Source organism: Dermochelys coriacea, chromosome 4 (genome assembly GCF_009764565.3).
Source record: "Dermochelys coriacea isolate rDerCor1 chromosome 4, rDerCor1.pri.v4, whole genome shotgun sequence".
Taxonomy (NCBI): domain Eukaryota; kingdom Metazoa; phylum Chordata; order Testudines; family Dermochelyidae; genus Dermochelys; species Dermochelys coriacea.
Window position 1 is genome coordinate 48336759 of NC_050071.1, and position 14444 is coordinate 48351202.

The window sequence follows — 14444 nt, forward strand, 5'->3', positions numbered from 1 at the left end:
TTTTAGGCTTAAATGTGGTTGGCCCAATGGTCTATTTATTTAGTGGATTGTGCGAGCAAACCTAATCATATTTGCCCTTCACTAATCAATATATGAGTATCACTTCACTAGAGGTATGTGCAACATGTGAGGTCTTGTAGGAATAATTGCTTACAGGATACTTCTTTAGCCTACTAGAAACATTATATTTCCCCCCACTGGAAATGAATCTGTCTAAAAGAACTTGTATTTGGAATCTTGACGGCCACTGCTGCTCCATCTCAAAACATAGCACAAAAAATGGCACTCTTTTTTTGCTGCTACTGAGATTGCTATGATTATGGTATCCAGAGTAGCATAACATGCACATTTTAAAAATATATATCATTTTTTAAACATAACAATTTGACAGACTATCAGGTCTGGGTTATTAACATGAATATCTTGGTGAAAAGATTTTTGAAATCTTTGGGGTTTTTTAAAATACAAATGCATAGAGGCAAAGGTTAGAAATGTAACTAAAGCATTCAGGCTTATCTATTTGATCTGGGCATGCTTATTTCCTTGTGTCATTTTAAGAATCACAAAACTTGTCAGAAATAGATCAGCTTCTTTGTTATTGTTCACTGGCAGCTGTTTATGGAGATATTGTTACTAACAACTCCATTACAAAATTATTTTTGATCTTGGAATAAAAATCAAACATAAAAAGAGTGGAATAAAGAAAGCATGAAGCCATATGACCTGAAAAATTGTTTCTTTCAAAGACTACTACTAAGAATTAATGATTGATGAGTCTCTCAAATTCTTTGAAGGCTCAGTTTGGATAAGCAGCCAAAGATCTGGAGGCTTATCTGAAATATTCAGCCCCAAACTGAGAGAAAGAAATCTCTTGAGAACAAGCTTTCTTTCAATACTTTCTGCATCCAGTTAAATCAGAATTAACATCAAAACACATCTTTTTGCAGTTTACTGGCATTTCAGATTTCTGTTTTGGATGGGACCAAAAATTGTTTCCAAAAAGAAATTATTAAGTGAGCTTTTCCATTGTTAAAATAATATATATTTAGTTAGCATCATAATCAGTCTATTACTATTATCAGTCAATGAGAGATGTAAAAAAACTAACAGGACTTCAGCACCCAGCAAATCTCACTGAGATTAATGGGAGCTGGTGGGCATTGGACACTATTGAAAATCTATCCACTTCAGCTTGGTGACTAAATGGTAGCTGTTGGGTACTGGGGTCTCTTGAACATACTGGCCCAGTTCTGCCCTTGTGTACATGTGTGCTGCTGACATTTCTTCTGATGGGAGCTAAGTATGTTCCATCTGAAGGGAGAATTTGGCCTTAGAAACTTTGTTGGAAGACTTTGCACTTTCCAGAGGAAGAAACTAAAATAAACTGTTGTTCTGAAGTTCAGAATGATTTTCTTCTGTTTCAATTTACTTTAGTTTAAGGTTTGGGTTAGGTTATTGTTTAATCTAAAGCAGATTATCCATCCTACCTCATTGTTATCTGTTAGAATCAGAGAATATTAGGGTTTGAAGAGACCTCAGGAGGTCATTCAGTCCAATCCCCTGCTCAAAGCAAGACCAACACCAATTAAATCATCCCAGCCAGGGCTTTGTCAAGCCGGGCCTTAAAAACCTCTAAGGATGGAGATTCTACCACCTATTCCAGTGCTTCACCACCCTCTTAGTGAAATAGTTTTTCCTAATATCCAACCTAGACCTCCTCCGCTGCAACTTGTGACCATTACTCCTTGTGCTGTCATCTGCTTCCACTAAGAACAGTCTAGATCCATCTTCTTTGGAACCCCCTTTCAGGTAGTTGAAAGCAGCTATCAAATCCCCCCCTCATTCTTCTCTTCCGCAGACTAAACAATCCCAGTTCCCTCCGCCCGCTCCTCATAAGTCATGTGCCCCAAGCCCCTAATCTTTTTGTTGCCCTCCACTGGACTCTCTCCAATTTGTCCACATCCCCTTCTGTGGTGGGGGGACCGAAACTGGACAAATTGTGTAACAAGTGAACAACGTAGTAGTAAGTTGTACTCTGAAAATTATGTGCAAGAGTGGTCAATGTGCAATATATACTTCCTATACTAATTTCAAAAATGAAATGCACCCTTCTGTACAGGGAAAATATAAAGCAATAGTAGGGTGACTAGATGTCCCGATTTTATAGGGACAGTCCCAATATTTGGGGCTTTTTTTATATGGGCTTCTATTACCCCCCCACCCCATCTGATTTTCACACTTGCTATCTGGTCACCCTAAGCAATAGTGATATTTTCACCTTATGTTACTGAGGATTTTTCAAATATCCAAACAAGAACCAAATACGTATAATATAACAAATATCATAATCACTGAACATCTCCTTTCCATCGAGGATCTCAGAGCACTTAGCAAATATTAATTAAAATATTAGTGATATCTTAGTTATACTAAGTAATCTTAAACCCATTTTGCAAATGGGGAAACTGATCTACAGACAGGATAAATCCTTGCCCAGATTCACACAGCTGATCAATGGAACATAATTGAGCAGCCATAACTCCCAATCCCCTACTTTAACCACCGTGTGTATATTATATATATATATAATCGTCTCCCTGACAATAATGCTTTCTGGCAAAGTTTATAATTCTACAGTAATGTGTCTATTACAACTTCTCTGTGTTCAAGGCTTTAATTCAGCTCTGAGTAAAATGTTCAGGTTGTAAATTGTCAGCTCAACAGAGCAGTATTTGATTGTTTTTGTTTTCGTTTCCTAGAAATTAGGAAAAAATGCACTGTACAAGAATTCAAAATGTAGCTATTAGCATTTTAAAATGCTTTAATTTAATTACATAAACATGAAAGTGCTCACATAGCTAACCTGTGATCTACATAACCACACCTGTGATCTACATTCCTATTCCATTTCTTTCATGACAATATCCTTCTCCCCACCTTCAATGTTTGCCATATATGGTCTATGCCTCATTTTGTAAGCAAGTGTGGTGGTGGTTCATAGTACCATATTGGACTATGCTGGTTTATTTTTCTTTAGCAGGAAACATATCCACCATATGATATAGGCTTTGGTACAGTGGATTTATCAGTTTTATTAACAAGCAGGTGCGCAAAATCTCACAAACACTTTGCACAGAAATTCCTGGAACCCCTGAGATTTGAGTATTTATGCACCTTGCTTTTTTATTTTTTGTGACTCAAACATGCTTACTGTATTTTATTCATTGAAACTAAAGAATGTTAATATATAGGAGGAATTCTCCTCTTGCATTTAAAGCAAACAATCAACCAAGCTCTGTCTTGAAAGAAAATCCATCTCAGGCTACATCTGTTGGTGGAACCTGTTGAGTGGAAATCTAGATTTCTGTGCATTTAAAAATAATACTTTTATCTGTGACTATTGCAGGCAGTATATCTGAATTCTGTCATTACATTCCACTAAAAAGCCTAAGCCATTGCTTGTGTGAGTGCAGAATATGAGCCTAAATTTTGTTTTTTGTTTATTCTGATTCTGTCCTAATTCTGTAGCTGGATCCAGTAGCACAGAAATTTATGCTCAAGTAGAGTTTTGTTGACATTAGTAAAACCCCTTACAGGCTGAAGGATCCATGTATCTGGATTCAATTGCAGAATCAAGGCTTTAAACCATATGTGACCATTCTAGAACAGATTCTGATCCACATCAAGGCAAATCCCAAAGGGACATAGCATCCCTGCAGATTGAGCATCACCCGAATCAATATCTACCTAGGCCCTTAAGAGGTCTGGCTAGATGTTCAGTCTACATCCATTACTGAGATCTTATCACACTACTGAAGCTTTTGATGACCATGTGATCACTGGATGTGGCTTTCCCAGAAAGCTGCTTACATCAAACCAGTGCTGACAGAGTCTGTTGCTGGGTTTGATTTTAATATCCTCATTGCTGATCTTGTCCTACCTCTCAATATGAAGCAGCTGACAAAGGCCACAGGAATGAAAAATATCAGTCTGCTGCTTTTCTGCTTTCCCCAATGTCTACATTTTGCTGCCATACAGTCAAGTTGGTAGGCCCATGATTCTATAGATTCAGAGTTTCATGATAAGCTTAATGTCATGACATCTCCACAGAGACAACCGAAGGGTCTGGAGCTGATAGTAGCTGCTGCTAGATGAGCATTCATATCTTTCATAGATCCTCCAGCACTGTCTATGACACGTCCCAAGTATTTGATAGTTGCCGCCTGCTCATTATCTCATCTGGAGAAGTTATAATGGAGTTGGTTGGAATCTAGAATTGGAGGCTGCTTGATTGTAATGCCCAGGGACTTTTGTCTGGATTAAAAAACAGGGCAAATGAGTGCTGCTGGTTGCAGGACCAGATCAGCCTTTGATTCAGATACTGATCATAGAATCATAGAATATTAGGGTTGGAAGAGACCTCAGGAGGTCATCAAGTCCAGAGGTGGGCAAACTATAGCCCATGGGCCATATCTGGCCCACTGGACCATCCTGCCTGGCCCCTGAGCTCCTGGCTGGGGATGCTAGCCTCGGTCCCTCCCCTGCTGCTCCCCCTTCCCTGCAGCCACGCTGCCACGCAGGCAGCACGGCTTGCACCCGCCCACCTCCCAGGCTTTGCAATAAGCCTGTCCTGCTGCTCTGAGCAGCCTGGTAAGGGGGCAGGGGGAGGAGGCAGTTGGATGGGGTGGAGGTTCAGGGGGTGGTCCGGAGACAGGGAGCGGGGACGGGGTTCAATAAGGGGTGAGGGTTCCGGGAGGGGGGGAGTTGGGGCAGGGGTCCAAGGAGGGGGCGGTCAGGGGACAATGAGCAGGGGAGGTTGGATGGGTTGGAGGTTCTGAGGGGGGCAGTCAGGGGGCAGGAAATGGGAGGGGGCGGATGGGGATGGGGGCCAGACTCTTTGGGGAGGCACAGCCTTCCCTAACCAGCCTTCCATGCCATTTTGCAACCCCGATGTGGCCCTTGGGCCAAAAAGTTTGCCCACCCCTGATCTAGTCCAATCTCCTGCTCAGAGCAGGACCAACACCAACTAAATCATCCCAGCCAAGGCTTTGTCAAGCCGGGCCTTAAAAGGACAGAGATTCCACCACCTCCCCAGGTAACCCATTCCAGTACTTCACCACCCTCGTAATGTCCAACCTAGACCTCCTGCACTGCAACTTGAGACCATTGCTTCTTGTTTTGTCATCTGCCACTGCTGAGAACAGCCTAGCTCCATCCTCTTTGGAATCCCCTTTCAGGTAGTTGAAGGCTGCTATTAAATCCCTCTTCATTCTTCTCTTCTGCAGACTAAATAACTCCAGTTCCCTCAGTCTCTCCTCATAAGTCATGTCCCCAGCCCCCTAATCATTTTAATTGCCCTCTACTGGATTCTCTCCAATTTGTCCATATCCTTTCTGTAGTGGGGGCCCCAAAACTGGATGCAATACTCCAGGAGTGGGCTCACCAGTGCTGAATAGAGGGGAATAATCACTTCTCTTGATCTGCTGACGATGCTCCTACTAGTGCAGCCCAATATGCCATTAGCCTTCTTGGCAACAAGGGAACACTGCTGACTCATATCCAGCTTCTCATCCACTGCAGTTCCCAGGTCCTTTTCTGCAGAACTGCTGCTTAGCCAGTCAGTCCCTAGCCTTTAGCAGTGCATGGGATTCTTCTGTCCTAAGTGCAGGACTCTGCACTTGTCCTTGAACTTCACCAGAACCTCACAAGATTTCTTTTGGCCCAATCCTCCAATTTGTCTAGGTCACTCTGGACCTTATTCCTACCCTCTAGCATATCTACCTCTCCCCCCAGTTTAGTGTCATCTGCAAACTTGCTGAGGGTGCAATTAATCCCATCATCCAGATCACTGATAAAGATGATGAACAAAACTGGCCCCAGGACAGACCCCTGGGGCACTCAGTTTGATACCGGCTGCCAACTAGACATTGTTGGGCCCAACAATCTAGCCAGCTTTCTATCCACCTGAGCTCTCCACTTGATGTAGCTCTTTGTCAAATCTCAAGGTGTTCAATAAAAAATATATTTTCACTAAACTGAAAAAAAAGCTAATGGAAATCAATAAAATGGAAAAGATATTAGTTTTGGCTGTTCATTCTCCTTTAAAACATGCTGCTTTCTCCTCCATTTTGCTCTCTGCATCACTTGACACAAAAATAGCCTTAATAAACTGCACTTAGCTACTAAGAACCAAAATTGATTATATTACATAAACATACCCCAAAATAATGAAGTACTTTTATTTGCGGGTGAACATAGACAACAACAGACTATGTGCTTGCAAACATAGGTAAATCACATCATATATCAGATACATGCTCTCTCATCACACTGCTACTTCTCCAATCTCCTAAAGTATTTTCTCTACTCTGGTGGTCCTGTGAAGCCTCAGAGAGGACTCTCTAAACCGTTAGTTGTGTGTGGAGGACAGGAATTATTTCAGAAAGTGGTTGTACCAATAGATTCAGTCCAGAAAGAGTGACCTCTCAAGGGAATTAATAAACCTGTTTATCACTAGTACCCATCATGAAAGTTGAGGTATTTATTAGAGGAGACTGAGAGAATATAGTAGATCTTTGACTCCAATGGCTCCTGATGAGCTTATAGGGAAAAGGATTGCTCAATACAGGTTTATTATCAGGGAAGCTTTCATTTAAAAAAAAAAACTTTCTCGTCCTTATTAACATAGGCTGATGTTTTGTTCAATCTGCAGACAGAATGAAATAGCTGTAAGATCCAAATCCTGTAAGGTTCCCTTCAATGGGAATGGAAGGTTCTAATCAAGGCAGACCTGCCATAGTTTTGCTGCAAGGGCAGAGAGACTGTATAAAGACTCTACCCAGATGGGTGGCAAAGGCAGTTGATTGGCATGATCTGTAGATCTGCCACTCCACTGACGTATGGGACAAGAGTCCCTAAACAGGGGTGCAGTAGCTGCTACTAGAGCACTGAAGTTTTTGAAAATGTGATATTCCACCAGCTCAGTGGGGATGCCATTTGGGTGTGGCACTTTGTTGTTTCTAGTCTGAGTGATGGCACAGCAAACTTCCTCAGAAGATGCGTGGTGAGCAATAGGTTCTATTACTGGATGCTGAGGAATGGACTTGATGGCAGAAGAGACTTCAGATTCATGGTTCAGTAGAGTCTCCAAGTACTCCTTCCAATGTTGCTTGAGGACTACATTGTCCTTAAGAAGGATGGAGCTATCCCGAGATTGCAGAGGGCTTGTGCTGCTTGAGTTTGGCCCATATATGGATTTTGTTACTTGTTAGAATTTGAGTAAATGAGGAAATTACACCTGACCTAAACAATGCCAATATTGTGACCATTTTAAGAAAGGGGACAGGTCAATATTACCATGCCATTGCCCTCCTCTTCATAGCCAGGAAGATCTTTGCTTGAATCCTTTTGAACAGCCTCCTCCTTCTTGCCAACACTTCCTTCCAGAATCCCAATGAGGTTTCAGACCATCCCAGGGAACAACTGATGTGATTTTTGTTCCATGACAAATTGAAGAGAAGTGTAGAGAATGATACCAGCCATTGCTTATGATTTTTATTGACCTAAATAACATCTTTGATTCCATCAGTCATGACATATTATGGAAAGTGCTATCCTGGTTCAGTTGTCCACTGAATTTCATTTGCATTCTCAGACTACTTCATAATGGGATGACCACCATCATCCTCTGTAATATGTTGGAGATGTACCCATTCACCATCTATACTGGTGTTAAGCTGGGCTGTGTTTTTTCCACTTATGTTATTGTGATCTTGACTCTTATTCATGACCGCCTTTCTTCTGGAATTGGGATTGAGTATCGCATGGATGGCCAGCTCTTCAACCTGTGACATATTCATTCTAAAACAAAGGCCACCAGGACTGTTATTACCAACATTCAGAATGCTGGCAAAGGTGCTATCCTCGCTCACACCAAGGCTGACTTGCAATCTACCCTAGATCTTTTCTCAGGGACCTATTATAGCCTGGGACTTTCTCTCAACATTGGGAAGACTAAAGTGCTCCACCAGCCTGTCCCAGAACAAGTTGCCCCCCTTCTCCTACAAATTGTCATTGGCGAACTTCTGGAAAACACTGAACTTTTCCCTTACCTTGGTAGCCATGACTCCCAGACAGCCAATCTTGATATGGAGTCAAACATAGGATTTAATGTGCCAGCACATCCTTTGGAAACTTTATTGACAGAGATCTGTGGATGAAAACTAAGATCCTGTTCTACAATGCAGTAGTCATCCACAATCTTCTTTATGGGTGCAAGCATGGGTGACATAGCAAAGCCATGTTAAGCGTCTGGAGTGGTACCACCAGTGAGGCCTTAGGAAGATTCTCTGTATCAGATGGGGAGATTGATGCACCAATGCCAGTGTTCCCTCTGCAGCTAACATCACCAGTGTTGAGGCGAAGATTATGAAACAACAACTTCACTGGGCTGGCCATTGTGTGCAGATGGCTGATACTCATCTTCCAAAGCAAGTCCTCTTTTCTCAACTTAGTCATGATAAGAGGACTCATGGAGGACAGAAGAAACTCTACTAGGACAACCTGAAAGTATATCTTAACAAAAGAGGCATTGACCCCATGAATTGGGAAGAACTGGCTTGCAATAGACTGCAATTGAGTTGCATCACACGTCAAGCCTCAGCCCCTTTTGAAGAGAACCGCCTTGCTCAAGCGGCTGAGAAATGGCAGAGGAGGAAAGAAAGGGTACAGCATCCCAGCCAGCAGTTGTGCTCTCGCCAAGCAACCACCTGTCATATACATGGAAAAACCTATAGAGTACAGATTGGACTCTTCAGCCATCCTAAGTCTCATTGATGCCTTTTTCCCCCAGCAGACATCATCATCGAGGGATAGCTGATGATGACTAGAGCACTATAATAGTAGGATTTTCCCCAAGCCTTTGCAAATCCAATGAAAAGCAAAGCCAATTTAGTTAGTCTTGAGAGATGTTTTATGTTGATTTCAATGTTGTGTGTTAACTTAGTGGAATAATGGTGATAATTTAAAATCTGCATTATTCACTATTTCATGCTGATGATTTTAACAGAAACATTCAGTTCCTTCAGGACTGAGGATAATAATTAGAGCTAGAGCTTCAGCAGAGTAATAACCTTTCCTCCCTATTGATCTAATCCCTACTTTTCAGACAAGTTGGGAGTTGTTTAGAATTTGAAGAAACTAGACCTTCCAAACCTAGGGATAAGCTACAGGTTTTTAGCCATTCTACAGCTTTGTAGGGGAAATCCTTTCTGATTACCTGCCCATCCCCTTTCCCTTGACACCCATGAAAGGACACCGAGTAAGAGATGCTACTTGTGCCAAGGAAAACTTGGTGTCTCAGCATAAGGAACAGTCAGAACTCCTGTCCTCCAGGTGTGAAAACAAAGGGCTAGAGTGCTACTGAAGTGCTTAGCCCTTTGATCTGAGAGCTTCTGAGGAACAGCTACTCCTTGCAAGTTCGGCAGATCCTCTGCAGCTGTGTTGATCTGAAAAGTAGGATTGAAGATCGTGCTGTCACCTCCTACCCTCCTCACAGGCTTGAGACAGATGCAATTAAAATCCTGCTTTCACTGCCCTCAAGACCTAGGATGATAGCATCAATCTGCAGAGTTAGCAAGTCAGACCAACCCCATCCCCTTCCTGGCCTCCATTCAATTAAAAAAGGAGCTGGTATGTACTATCGGTATCACTGGGATTCCCTTTCATACCAAGGGAAAGGAGCTGGTATTCGCATCCACAAGCACATTCATGTATTTTTAACAGTTCCACAGTGGAGGGTGCTGTTGAAGATGAGGCAGGAGGGCTCATGGCCAAAGCACATTGAGCTCCAGTAATCCTAGACTAATAGAATAGCCTTTAGGGGTATGTCTACACTGCAATGAAACACCTACAGCTGGCCAGTGTCTGCTCATTTGGCTCATGGGAGCTTGGGTTGCAGGGCTATAAAATTGCAGTGAAGATGTCCAGGCTTGGGCCTCAGCCTGGATGTCTACACTGCAAGTTTATAGCCCCACAGCCTAATCCCAAGCCCAAATCAACAGACACAAGACAGCTGTGGTTGTTTTGTTGCAGTGTAGACATACCCAAAATGCCCATTCCATTTAGCCTAGCCTACAGAAATTTTGTGGGCCCAGCTCTAAATTTATAAATCTCACAGTAGTCTCTATTAAAATAATATTTTACCTTCACTTTCTTTCTGAATCTACTGAAGATTCATGTGATGACCTGCATAATTGTAGAGGATAAGCACAGATGTAGGCAGTTACAAATCAAGCATATATTAATATTTTAAAATGCAATCTATAAAATATCAATTTTAATTAGTACATTTGACATATTAAAAATCAATAATTAAGTAGTAAAAGTTTCTGCCGTTTAGGTTGCACTCCACATGGATTATCATTTCTAAATTAAGAGATGCAAATTTAATCAATAGATTTAAAACTTTACATCACTTGAGGCACTTGAAAAGCTTCTAATCAGCCTCATAAAGTGAATGCATCATTTAACTGTTTGGGATTCCCCCCCCCTTCTTTGAAAGATAAAAGTACTTTCAGGGTAGATTTTATTTGAAATAACCTACATTATCACAGCTTTTGCTATCCTGTGTCACCATTTGTTATTAAAAGTGTATTACAAGTGACAAATCAAACAACCCCCCCACAACACGCAATTTGAAATTCTAGAGATTGTTTAATCATTTCAGGGATTTTATCAAAATTATCTTAATGTTAGGTGCTATGTTGACATTTTTAAAATAAACAGTTTCTTACTTCAAATATAGACAATAATATGACGTCATCACATTCTAATATTTTCAACAAACCATAAGAATTTTTAATTTGATGTAAAAACTGGTTGTGTTGAAGTTTTACAATACTTCCATGTCACTGGAGATGTAGCATGAAGCTGCTTGTTTTATGAAATAGTTTATATTAAATATATATTCTCATCTTATAAATCACAACTAGTGGTGGATTACAAAGGTCAATGTGGTTTATTTTATTTTCTCCCATCACATGCTATTTTTCAATGCCCACATCACAGGCTCGCACACAAAAAAAGTCTTTGAAGACCTGCAGATACGATGGCTACCAAATTTTAGCAAAAATAATGCCCAATTTGACAGGTAATAAACTTCATCTACAGCTCAACTGTTTCCACTTCTTGGACAGGGTATGCAAATGATTCAAGGGCCCAATCCTTTAAGCATATTCATTACTTTTTTATGTGAGTAGTCATAATGAAGTCAATGGAACTTTTCCTGGGATCAATCCTGGATTGTTAAGGTCAGTGGGAGTTTTGCTTTTGAATTTGATGAAAGCAAGATCAGACTGAATGTGTGTAAAAATGGGCATGTGCTTAAGCATCTGCAGAATTGAGCCCTAAAAGTGCACATTTCTTTCACTGACTCAAGGTGAGAGAGGTAATATCTTTTATTGCAACATTTTCTGTTTGTGACAGAGACAAGCTCTGTGTAAGCTCAAAATCTGGTCCAAAAAAAAGATATGATTTTACCCACCTTGTCTCTCTAATACCTTGGGACATGCATGGCTACAACACTGGTAGCCACATTTATTTCATTTGACAGTTAAATATCAATTATGTCGAGTAAACTTTATGCAGTTTACCGATTTTGCTGTATGGGAAAAATCTGCTCCGGACCCGAGAACTGGTGATCAGCTTAGCATCTGTCATCTCCAGCAATTAGATGAAGGGTGGGTCAGAAACAAGGAGACTTCAAAGGCTAAACTAAATCAACCAGTCAGAGCCCCACCACCAAAGGACAGTGGTAGTGGGTGAGACAACCCCCCAAGCCTGGACCCAAATGTAGATAAGACCCCCTCCCCACTCACATACAATACAACATGGGGAGTGGGGGGGTGAAGCATCACCCCACGCACTATAGGTGAAGGGTGAGGGATGGAGGGAATGAGAAAAGCAGAGGGCACATTGAACACTGTCTCAGCTACTACTAAACTTCATTCCCCCTCTCTCTCCAATGAGGTTGTCTCCACTGCTCCTTGCCCCACCAATGCTGTGCTCCAGCTAGGGGAGTAAGAGTTATGTTACTCTTTATTTTTAATATTATATTTGTTACCTTTACATTTTCCAATACAAACAAAAAAAATATGATCACACTCTGCAGGATTTTTAATGTGGTAATATAGTGAAGGAGAGTATGTTCTTCTACCTTTAATATAGATGCCTCTCTTTCATATAGATTGTCTCTGTTTTGTGTCCATTTGACTAAAAACATTCTTCACAGAACATTACTTTTTTTACTTTCCTTTTACATATATTTTACATACATAGACATTATTCTAAAATAGCTAGCAAATCCCCCAAGAATATAATCAAAGAACCCATCACTTGCTTGAGAAATTAAATGTGTTGTCTGAAAATGTATATTGTTTCTAATTTTAAATTTTTTACCCATATTTGTTAGAAGTATATATCATGTACCCAATATCCTGTTTTGTTGTCTGTGCAGAATCAATAAAATATTAACTTGGGGTGGGGGGGAGAATCATATTTAACCAAGTATTTAAATTTGAACTATGTCATATAGTAGAAGCTGTGTGGCAATAAGGTGTTATACCAATATACTAATCCCTTTTATCTTAAAAGGTTTACAATATTGTCTGGATATTTGTAAACCATCCAGACCCAGTGACCAGCATAGTGTCTTGAAGATCAGTGGGATCTATTAAAGTGTGAGCTATTTATTTTCTTTCATTGGTTGTGTATGAAGAATCAGTTATTCTCTGACCTCAGATCCCTCCGGCACTTTCCATCTGTCAGATGTTTCTGTAACTACATGTGTTCCTTCTGTACATCAGTCTAATGCACTAGACTTGTACACAGCCTCTATGATCAAAAACCAGAAATGAAAACAATGGGAGGCACTACAAGTGAACAACATAATTCTATCATGCACCAGAATCCCACTCCCCAAGCAAAAGTAAAAAACAAACAAACAAACAAAAAACCCTTCAATTTTCAATTGTACTCCCTAGAGATATGTGGAACATAAATTAAGGTGAGGCCATGATATCTTTTCAATCTAAAAATGAATGTTTTAATCTTATTCACAAAGGAATAACCATTTTTAGAACATTGCAAAAGCTCAAGTGTACAGATGTCTTTTGCCTGAGGCAGACATATCATAAACATTAACTTAACATTTTTCTCCTTAATTGTTTCAGTAGTTAATCTTAATGAAATGTTGATTAATTGGGTTTCTTAAGAAGGCTAGACCTCTAAATGGATAGTTTCCTTGGGATTCTTTTTATTGCTTACTAATAGGATATTCTCACAAGGATTACTATGGTCCGTGGCTAGCTGTCTCATACTTATATTTGATATATTAATAACATTAATGTTGTGGTCCAAATCCTCATCTGATTATGTAAATTCACTATAAATGTAGCTCAACTTAAGTCATTGAAGGTACATCAATTAACAATCTGGCCTAGTATTAGCGTATGCTTATTGACAGTCAACCAGGATGCACATTAAGGCATTGTGGTGTGTGAGAGAGCTATAAATATGATAATTGGACCTTAATGTAAGAGGGATGTCCTCTCAAACATACTCATGAAATGCGAGAGGGAAACAATCCATAAAAATGTCCAAGAGGTAGTATTATAGCAGTAAGTCATGACAAAGTTTGTATTAATTGGTGGATGCCTCAGGTTCATCCTGAGGCACAAGGCTGAATCTTAAGTGCCTTTACCCACCTGAAATGTGTACCAGTAGACTTTGAATTCACATTCCACTGTGACATATTGTTATTATAATCTCATAGACTTTTAAAGCCAGAAGGGAACATCATGAACATCTACTCTAACCCTCTGTACATTGCAGGCCACAGAACCTCACCCATCCCCTCCTTTAATAGACCCATTATTACTCACTAGGGTTCATTAAATTTACATTTCAGTTAAAGCAAACATTTCTAAAAAATCTGTTGTATATGTGTGTGACAAGGTAAAGGCATGTCAGCCTGTAAAGGGTTAATGGGTCCTGGCATGTAACATGGCTGCCCAAGATGGAATACAGAAGAAAGGGGACGCTGTGTCAAAGGAGGGTTTGGCCCTTCTTCCCAGTTAAAGTAGGGGAAATCAGAGTGGGAATTACTGTCCAGTGTTGTTCAACTGATTTGCCTTGGGGTGGGAGAGGGCAGGAGGGAGATAAGTAAAATCCTCAGGAAAGTGACTGAGATTCAGAGCTTTATTTCCATTCCCTAATTGGTGAAACCACCCAGATAAGAAGCTCCCAATATGTTTATGCATTATCTTCTTCTGCTATGAAAAGTAGTTCCTAATTAATTTAGAAAATAAGAGGTACATAACTTATAAATACCTTCTTTCCCTACTGTTTTGAATATATTTGTGGTTAAACATTTTTTCTTAGGGTTC